The sequence below is a fragment of the Antrostomus carolinensis genome, unplaced genomic scaffold (genome assembly GCF_000700745.2).
Source record: "Antrostomus carolinensis isolate BGI_N321 unplaced genomic scaffold, ASM70074v2 scaffold24624, whole genome shotgun sequence".
NCBI classification, from domain to species: domain Eukaryota; kingdom Metazoa; phylum Chordata; class Aves; order Caprimulgiformes; family Caprimulgidae; genus Antrostomus; species Antrostomus carolinensis.
Window position 1 is genome coordinate 2,710 of NW_010309054.1, and position 10,200 is coordinate 12,909.

A 10,200-nucleotide genomic window follows, 5' to 3' on the forward strand; every position below is an offset into this window, starting at 1 on the left:
CAGAACAGAGTCCAATGTTGGGATTAGCTTGTAAATGATTGGTTTATGAGAAGATGGTGTGAAATATGAAGCTGATCCAGAGCTCATGAGTTCCTGGGGAGTCTTTCAATTTACTTCAGTCAACTTTGGAGCAGGCACTACTATGGAGGAGGGAGAATGTATCTGACTTGGTGCTGGTAAAAAGTCCCTCAAGGACAAGTAGTCCATAAAAACTGAGTTTTGCTATCAGGCAGGCAGAATGTGTCCAGAATTGCTGGGAAATCTGCTGAACAGGTTCTCGGCAGCATCTGTTAATGGAGTTTCTGTAAATTTTTGCTCATATCTGAATTTTTCCTTGGTGTCTTGTAAACACACACTATGCACCCTAAACTCCCTGTCAATGTAATACATACAGCTGTCATTTTGTCACAGAGAAACCTTGAAATAATTACAGTAAGATTTTGCGGGGATCAGATGTGATAAGGATAGGTAAAAGGTCAGGAAGGAGAAGTTTTGCCATTGGTATGAGCAAGAGCAAGGATGGATCCCAAATAAAACATCAGCTTTTTATGAAAATTCAGCATTGTGTAAGGCTAATATACATTTTATTGTAATTAAAATGCAATTTCCTTCTTTTCTGACAAGTTTTCTGTTTCTTGGTGCTCATTAAGAATAACATGCTATGTTATTATGAAGTTCTGATAACATTTAAAGAAGTGCTCCTTATTGTTTAGAGTACAGTTTGTTTACCTAATTTATAGCAAAGTCTTGACTATTCTCAAGAAAAAAAAATCTCTAAAAGGCAACATCCAATTTCTGTCATAGTACTTGTCCTTTTCCCATGTTATCTATTTATATAGTGTGGAAATTTTTAAAATAAATTATAGAAATATTTATGCAAATGTTGATTTATTATTCAGTAATCAATCTTTGTTGGATATATTATAGCATAATCAGTTGTATATTAAAAAGCATTTAATTTCATGCCTAATTAACATATTATAAATTGAGGAGAGAAAATTAAATTATTATGGACAGTTTGCAAATGTAATACATACAATGTTCTTCAATAATTGCATGAATATTGGCTTTGATGTGATGTGTTACTTGCACACTTTTGTGCTCACTCTTTACTGATAGAGTGGAATGAATGGGCTCCAAGGGACATGTACTGCACTGCCCTGAAGCAGCATCAGATTCCCATTAACATCAAAGCGGAGCATATGCAGAGGCAGAGAACAGTATATGGCCCAGTGTGTGTAAATTAGATCAGCTCCATGTAGGCATCTGTAGTTTTGAAACACGTCTACCTTTTGAGGAGCAATTTCCTGTAACTTGATTATTTTGGCAACTAGCTGCATAGTTTGGGCCCAATCCTCCTCTTTGTTTAGTCAGTGGCAGAATTCCCACTACTTCAATGAGAGCAGGACAAGATGCCAAAAACTTGTGTGTAGCTTGTGGAGTTTGGCTATGCCTAATTTCACAGCGCTGTGAATTTTGCAAAAATCCCTACCACAGAATACTGTTGCCTTGTTTTGCACTGTCTTTGCACTTCACATAACAAATTTCTGCTTTCTGTAAAGGGAGTAATGATTTCTTGAGTAACTAAAGAGACAATATGTATTGGTTCATAATATTTTCTTTGGGATCCCTGACTCCCTGGGAATTTGAAGCCAGCTGTTTGCATTGCATTTACAGCGCTTAGCACCTAGGATTTCTGAAGATGGTAGAAGCTTGACTTTTGTCTAATTAAATGTACTTTGTAATGGAAAATTTGATACAATATACAGAGCTGGCATGGAAAAAACTGAAGGGCAGAATGGGACTGCTTAGCTTTATTTGGCTGAACCATGCAAATTGGCTCCCAATGGAATTGCTACTGTTAGCTGAATAACTGAGTAATCTTTGTTGTTTAGAGAGAAATAATAATACATGATACTGAATTCCACTGACAAATAAATCATTTAATGATTGAGATTAGATAAACATGCATATTGAAAGAAAACCTTGAAAAGTGAAGCTCCCTTCAGTTGATAACAGGGCAGTTTTGTAAACCACTTAAAGCTGTGATAAAATCCTACTTGACTGGCCCTGAGCAGATGTGACAAGTTGAATTTATTTCCTCTCTTACCAGGAAGCTTTGCAGGAAACCCTTAACATATGGTGCTTTTCACTTCCATCTAGAGCTATAAATGTTATTGGAAAAGGATGTTCCCAGGAGCAGCAAGTTTCTGACGTTTCTGCCAAATGGACTCCAAATGATCCTTCTGTGATTCTGAATTCCCTGAGTTCTTAGGAGTTGGCAGCCAAGAATCTCTGATCTCAACGCAGCTCACTAATTTAATTATTTTATTCCAGATCTGTGGAAGGCTTTTGCAGACCAGTGACTTTTCATCTATATTGGATCTAGCTAGGCAGGAAGCACAAGTTAGAGTATAAATATTTTGTTTCTTAACTGCTTTTTGCTTGAAAACTTGGAAACCATTTCACACACAAATCAGTCACACAAGTGTGAATGCAGAGCGACAAGAAATACAGATAAAAGTAACATCAACTTGTATTTGTTTTATATTTTTAACGTCTATTTTCCAGGGAGACTGGGTAATGTGTGTCCTGTAAGTAGGAGTAGTAATGAAAATCACAACATTATATTATACAGCTGCACTTAAGCTCTCCCCTTAACTCCTCCCAAAAGGGTAAATTAAGTACTTCTATGGAGAGTAAGATATCAAATCTCTTGTATCTGGTTTATAATAGCACAGTAAGTTCAGAAGAAGCACAAAAGCATATGTTTTTGTTTGATGTGATTCCAGATTACTTTAAGAAACTAAATGGCTAAATTTTGCATCTTTTCTTTTGGAAGATTAACTACTGGCTGCAAAATAACATTTATCCTAAGATTATGAATTTACGTTGCAGAGAGTTTCACTTGTAGGTTTAGTTGGAGGACTGAAAGAGAAGGGAGAGCGTTGTGTTTCAGGCACGATCTGCTTTGGAACGGCATCAAAAAGAGGAGGAATATGAGCTGGATCTTGTAACTAGGGAAACCACAAACCAGCCCCTCACCATCACCAGAGCCTGGGCATGCCTGGTGGCAGTGTTTGGTGTGATCCTGAGCAATTCCCCATGCTCTGGGGGGAGACCAGGGGATTTTTTTGTCAGTCAGCTCAGCTGTGAATAAAAATTTAGGCAGAGGCTGATGCTGACAGGAGGGTTTTGAGTTGCTTGGTGATGGGTGCTTTGCTATGAAAGAAAAAGGATGACTTAAAATCCAGCTTTGGCTTTGGTGTGACCATGTGATATACCTCAGCCCCCCACGCCCCATATGAAAGTTTGAATTAGATGAACTGGGGGAGATGATGTCCAGATAATTACTCTGTGACTCAGCCATCCATGAGCTTATGTTTACGTGAGTGTGTAGTGGAGAAAAAATAGTGGATCTGTGTGCCAAACACTGTGCCTGTGTTCCCCAACAAAGTGATGCACAGACATTCATAGACGCAGCATTTGTTCAAACATGCCATTTAATGGCAACTTTGTGCAGAATAACGCTCCCAGAGGGAACGGACTCTCTTGAAGAGGGAGGGCAGTCACTGTCCAGGTGCTAACAGCAGTCTCTGTTACAAGGGCCTCTTCAGATGCATTGGGTTCCATTCCCCAGAGCGTGCCTCTGCTGTGGAGGGAAGGTTCCAACTCCCAATTGAGAGGTGTCTTCTCCATGTGTTGTGTGCTCTGTTCTGTGAGATCAATTACCTGGGGAGTGTATGAGATGGGCGGATTCCCACCTGGACATCAGCAGTGTTTCTTGCATGTTCCCTGCCCAGTCAGAGCTGCCAGGGATTCTCTCAGCCCATGTGAAGTCACCACCATGATCATGACAGTGTGAAAGGAAATCAGGGCAAAAATCATCTTTGCAGCCAACATGGTCTTCACTGGCCACTGCACTGGGGAGACCATTATAGAGCACTGCTGCTCCTGACAGAGGACGGTTGCACTGGGATTTCACTATTGTTTGTGTCCTGAGTTGTCCTGTCTTTTTCCTTGCAGTATGAGTCTGTCATCATCTGTGAGTCCTGAAACCACAGCTCTATGCATGAAGACCTCTTTCAGTATCTGTAGAACAGCATTCTTGTGAGCCAATCTTGTAGCTCATTGAACTCACACAGTGCCTTGGTATGAGCCACTGGATTCTGTGCCAGGTGTTGGAAGAGAGTGAGTGGCATAGCCATTTGGAAAGCTGGGGGCAAGATTATCTCCTCAGGCACGTTCTTATTGCCAAAGAACTGGTAGAGGCGTTTCTCCTCCAGGCACAAGTGCAAGTAGTGCATGATATCCAGTAGCTGTAGCAGGAAATCCCTCCTGCACTAGCCTGACAAGGGTCTGGTGGTCAGGAGGTGCATCACAACTGTCTTCAAGGTATAGGTAGAAAAGCCTATGGCCCCCACAAAGCCAGCGCAGAGCTGCAGGCACTTGAGGTACAAGCTGTTGTGTGGTGCCTGCCTGGCCACATGCCTGAAGAACCTTACCTCTGCCACAGTGTAGCTTTCTGTCCTCGTTGTGCTTGGGGTAAAGATGGTCTCTGTAGTCTGGCTGCACAGAAAGATGTCCGAGTTGCCTTGCTGAACCCCAGAGATCATCTCAACAATGAGGATTCTCCTGGGGACATCTGTCAGCTGCAGCTTGCAGGAGTAGCTAGAGGGCGGTACCTCTATATGTAGCAATGCAAATGAGGCCCCATCACCCAGGCTGACCTCACAAACTTCTGGAACCGAAGGACAGTTTTCCACACATCTAGGTAGGTGCCTGTGCAGAGGGTGCGTAGGAGGCTGGAAGCCTGATTTCTTCTCACCACTTCCTTGGGGTGGTGGAGGAAGCACAGCATGTCTTCCACCAGCCGGTCCCTCGTGCAGGTACGCTCCAGCTCTACAAGGACGTGGGAGTCCTTCGCTGGCATTTCCCCAACAGTATCCAACTCCCCTCCGGCAGGGGGATTGATCTAGATGATCTTTCAAGGTCCCTTCCAATCCCTAACATTCTGTGATTCTGTGAAAAGCGTGCCCAAGAGGGGGCTTCAGGGGCATGAACATGCGGTAAACAGCGTCAGTCTCACAAGGACTCCAACCTTGGAAGGCGCTGCCCACCCCGATGGCTGGTTGCAGCAGTGGGAAGAAACTATTTGACAAGAGCTCTTGAGAGACATGGAGGAGGTCACCCACCAGCTCCTGCACCACCTGGCTCCTGCAGGCCGGGTTCTGCACTGGCCACTGGGTGCACTTTGCAAAAATCCTGCCTCTCATCATCAGGCTCTTCTCGTTCACTTTCTTCCTCCTCCTCCACCTGTTTGCCATCACTGCTGGAGCTCTCCTCTTAGCCGCTGCTGTCCACCTCATGCCTTCTGTTTCTGAGGTGTCAGCAGAGCCCATAGTGCACCACCAGGACTCCAGCAATGGCCCAAAACTGCCACTGCTGCAAGGCAGTGAAGAGCAGGGCTCCTCAGGCAAAGCTGCCCTCTTCTCTGAGACCCTCAGGCTGGATTTGAAAAATCACAGTCATGCTCTTGCTGCATGGCTTGGTAAGGCTTTAAAATGTTTGTTTTTCTCCTCCTTGAAAGTGCCAACCTCTTAAACAATGATGGAAAAATGCAGAAAAACATCTATCCATAAAGGATTAGATTCTGACAGGGCACTACTAATGCAACTAGCGTTTTATCCTGCCCTTCTAATTTGGCAAAGATCTCTATTGATTATGTTAATTCGTAGTGAATATTCTGCTAGCAAAATATGGCATCTCCCTTTGGGCTGCCTTAGCTGCAGAGGGAGAACCGAGGCTGTGCTCATGCACGTTCTGAACCCAGCTTTCAGCATCAAGTGGGAAAAAAGTTGATCACAGCACCTGCTTAGTGTTGTGTGCCCGAATGCCACACAACAGCATGAGCGTTTTTAGCTCTCCACTCTTCACTGCTGGGTAACTGAGTCCAGTTCAGTCCTTGCTTTCCAGTTCAGTTTCTCACATTGTTGTTAACTGAAGTGTATTATGGCCATAATAGCCTGGATTGCTATATGTCATAATAATTTATACCTTATATGTCTGGTGCCAGACTTATTTACAGAGGTATTGACAGTCTTTGATATCTGTCTGAACTAAAGATTATTTTAGTAATTAATAAATGATGTTAGACATTTACTATCATGTCTTACAGCTTTAAAACTTACGACATAATAATATTCCTTAACACTATTTAGCAGTTATCTATCCTAAATATTTATAGCTAAGCACTTGATTTTGACTCAGTGAGTTACTGTATGTTAAATAAACACTAAGTCAAGAGAAAACTAGTTAGTCAAATTTTGTTTTCATTTGCATCTGTGCAACCTCACTGAACTCACTGCAGTACATTTAAAGACACAATTTGGACAGTGATTTAGCAAATCTTCTTATGCAGTGGAGCTGTTAAACCTTAGTAAAAATATTTTAATAATCAATTGCTATTTAATTAACATGCAATTTCTGTCTTAGTAAATCTAAATTAAATCCCCATTTTAGCCACTTAATTCAAAGTGTGAATTAACATTCTCTATTGATAAGTAGTATTATAATAGGCTTTCAATCCTGAGTTGAAGAAAAAATCAATTGTAACATTAAGTTGGATTCAGTATAAAATTAATCACATATTTCTAGCACAGTGTAAATTTCTTCTTGTGCCTTCTCTTGGTGTAGTATATCTGTTCGTGGTCAGAACATCATGAACAGCTTTCACAAGGAGGAGGACTGCAGTACCTCTGCATTCCCTTTAAAATTCAGGCATACTGTAGAAAAGATGGAGGAATAGTGTGGACAGGCTCTTCTGTCAGAGTCTGGACTTGGGGCTGCTTTGGGCAGATGTTCTGTGAGAGCTTTCCCACCTTGGCTCTCCTGCTGTGCAGGGGGTAAAGGACATCCGATGAAGATTGGTGAAGGAAGAAAGAGGCTAAGATGTGAGGCAAGGATGAGAAAGAAAATAATGTGCATTAGGCAGAAAACAAAGATGTGTGAAAGGTACAAAAATAATGAAGGAGGTGGGAGATGCTGGAGGATTTTTTGAGAATAAAGGGCCAGGATAATTTTGCATAGAGAGAGACTTGAGATTGGTGTATGCAATGGGAAGGTAGAAGTGCCATGTGCTTTACTTTACAGATGTAGCTTGTGATGTGAACTAGCCATTGACTCTAAGGAATGCATTCCCATGGATTTCAACCAAAGCCTGAGTAACGTTAGAGAGTCACATATTTCAGCTGCAGCCAATACTTTCTGCTAAATCTGTCTCTTATAATGATGTCTCAGCAGGACTGGGCCTCGTTCTTCTGTCACTGATCGGAGCAAATCCAATCGAAGCAAATTGGAGCCAATTGGTGTTTCCATTATGCAGTGGCAGGAGAACTGAACTCATTGTCACTAAAGATATATCAGTACTTCCTATTAATGTCAGTTTTCAGTTTTATAACATTTTGTTAAAAGTTCCCTCGGGCAGTATTTGCTGTACAGATTTTCAGAGAAGGAAGACATATTTTATTTTGAGAGCTCATTTGGTTTATTGTTAGAGGATGCTTGTGTTCAGAACTTAAATGGATATTACTTTCAGCAAGTAAAGACATTGTCCTGTTTATTGTAGCTACTGGTCTGCAAATGGACAATTCACCCAAATTTTCATTGGATAGCTTTATTGGGTTTTGGACCAATTTAAACAATTAATATTTCTTTACCAAGCTAAGCACTTGGCAATGTAGTCACGCCTTAGATTTTATAACGGATTACTCTTTTAATGTTACATACTCTGTATTAATACCAAACTTCCATGTTTTGCTAGAAAAGGACTATATTTTGCCATCGGCTATGAACATGCAACTTTTGCTAATTTAAATAAAGGTTAAAAGGACAATTTCAAGCATTATAATAGATTGTAGTTTGCCATTTTTTCTCTTTATTATTCTACATGGATCTTTAGATGTTCTAGCTAGTTTTATTTTGTAAATTTGAATATGTATTACTTTGCTGCAGTTATACTTCGGGTTTGGTTTTTTTATATCTGTCTTGGTTGCTGTCACAATTACGATTTCTTGCGCTGTTTATTTATGATGTCATTTTAGCTTAGGGCTATTTTGGTGTAATCATTCTGCCTTAAGCATCATTTTTCCCTATGGCATGAAGATGAACATAGTGAACAGTACAAATTACACATTGGAAACGTTGTTGCTGACATTCTGTTTAGCAACAATAGAAATAAGCTTATGGCTCCACTCATAGTGAGCTCTTCCAGGAGATTTTCTTCTCTGACTTCCTGATGTAAATCAGGAGTAATACTATTTATTCCAGTTAAATATGGTGTTTCTCAGTGAGGAGAATCTGCTGTCTAAAAAAACAGTCTGCCCAGAGCTTGACGGGGCTTGTGCCATATTGTTAGTCACACAGAAATGTAACTGCTGGAAGTGTTCCCCTTTGCCTATGATTTTGCCACTGTTCAAGTGTATTTGGCATGTCGCAGAGTCCTGTTGTTTCCAGGGAAGCAGGAGTCAAGCCAAGAGCATAGAAGGCAAGGGAAACAAAGAGCTGTTTATTGTCTTTGCATGCTTCTTTCTTGTCTGCCTTTAAAGGCTGAAACCATAAGCCATAATGTCTTTGTTATTAAAATAGAAGTGGAATTTGAGTCTTGTTTCATGTGTTTACACATGAAAGGCTGTCAGCTCAGCTCTGTAGTTATACCCACACAGTCCTCCTTGTTTCCTGCTGGCAGCAAAAGTCACTCAGCTTTCAGAAGTTGATTCACCATTTTCTGTGACTAGTCTTACCTGTTTTGATTGCATTCTTTTGGAAATTGGGAGATCTGTTGCAGGGAATCCAAAACTGCATTGCAGACAACGTGAAATTGAGAGGAGCAACAGGAGGTTGTACTGTTATTTAGAAACACTTCTACAGCCTGGAGAAATGGACCAACAGAAACCTCATGAAATTTTTAAAAAGGTAAGTGCAAAGTCCTGCACCTAGGAAGGAATCACTCCATGCCCCAGTACAGGCTAGGTCTGCCCAGCTGGAAAGGAGCTTTTTAGCAAAGGCCTGGGGGTCCTGGTGGACACCAAATTGACCATTAGCCAGCAATGTGCCCTTGTGCCAAATAAGGTCAACAGCCTCCTGGGCTGCATTAGGCATGACCTTGCCAGCATGTTGAGGGAGGTAATCTTCCCCCCTCTACTCAGTCTTGGTGAGACACTTCTGGAGTGGTATGTCCAGTTATGGCCTCCCAATACAAGAGAGATATGGACATACTGGAGAGAACTCAGCAAAGGGCTAGGATGATTTACAGTCTGGAACACATCATATGAGGAGAGGCTGAGAGGGCTAGGATTGTTAAGCCACAAGAAGAGAAAGCCTAGGGTGTCTTATGAATATATAAATACCTGATGGGAGTCAGTGAAGTAGATAAAGCCAAGCTCTTACCAGTGGTACCCCCCAAAAAAACCCAAGAGGCAATGGGCACAAACTGAAATGTAGGAAATTCCATACAAACATAAGAAAAACTGTTCTTACTGTGTAGTTGGTCAAACATTGGAGCAGGTTACCCAGAGAGATTTAGGAGTCTCCATCCTTGAAAGTATTCAAAACCTGAATAGACACAGCCCTGAGCAACCTACTCGGGTTGAACCTACTTTGGGCTGCAGGGTCAGACAAGATGATGTCCAGAGGTCTCTGCCAACCTCAATGATTCTGTGAATCTCTTATCCATACCCCTGCTTGCCAGATCTCAGTATACATTCAGATCTTGCTTTAACAAGATATTCCAACATGAGAATAAATTATCTATGTGCAGTGCAGTCTTCAACCCTCTGTTCTAGTCAGGTAAAGAGACACCCATGTATGATGGAGATGCTTAGATGTTGTAAAGGCCTATGTTAAATGTTATCAATAGTTCTGCTGAGAGTTTTGTAGCTTTGCAGATTTTTTTTTTTGTTGTTTTTAGATAAGCTTTTTACCAAAATATTACTCTACACACATACATTTTGCTGGCATATACCAGATGCCTTCACTTGAGGTAATTTTGCAAGATACCAATATTTATTCATACACCCTTTTTTTGAGAACATGAGCTCAGTAGATGTTTCTGCTAGATTTTGTAGTCTCTCGAATGCTAGTCTGTGGTTTTTATCCCCTGGCCACATTACCAGAATTACTTCACACACCACTCTTCGTTCC

General features: G+C 41.3%; 1 pseudogene; it reads right to left on the reverse strand.

Annotated features, from left to right (window-relative positions):
• Positions 1-4,085: 4,085 nt before the first annotated feature.
• Positions 4,086-5,468, reverse strand: LOC104523419 (inositol 1,4,5-trisphosphate receptor-interacting protein-like 1; annotated as a pseudogene).
• Positions 5,469-10,200: the final 4,732 nt, after the last annotated feature.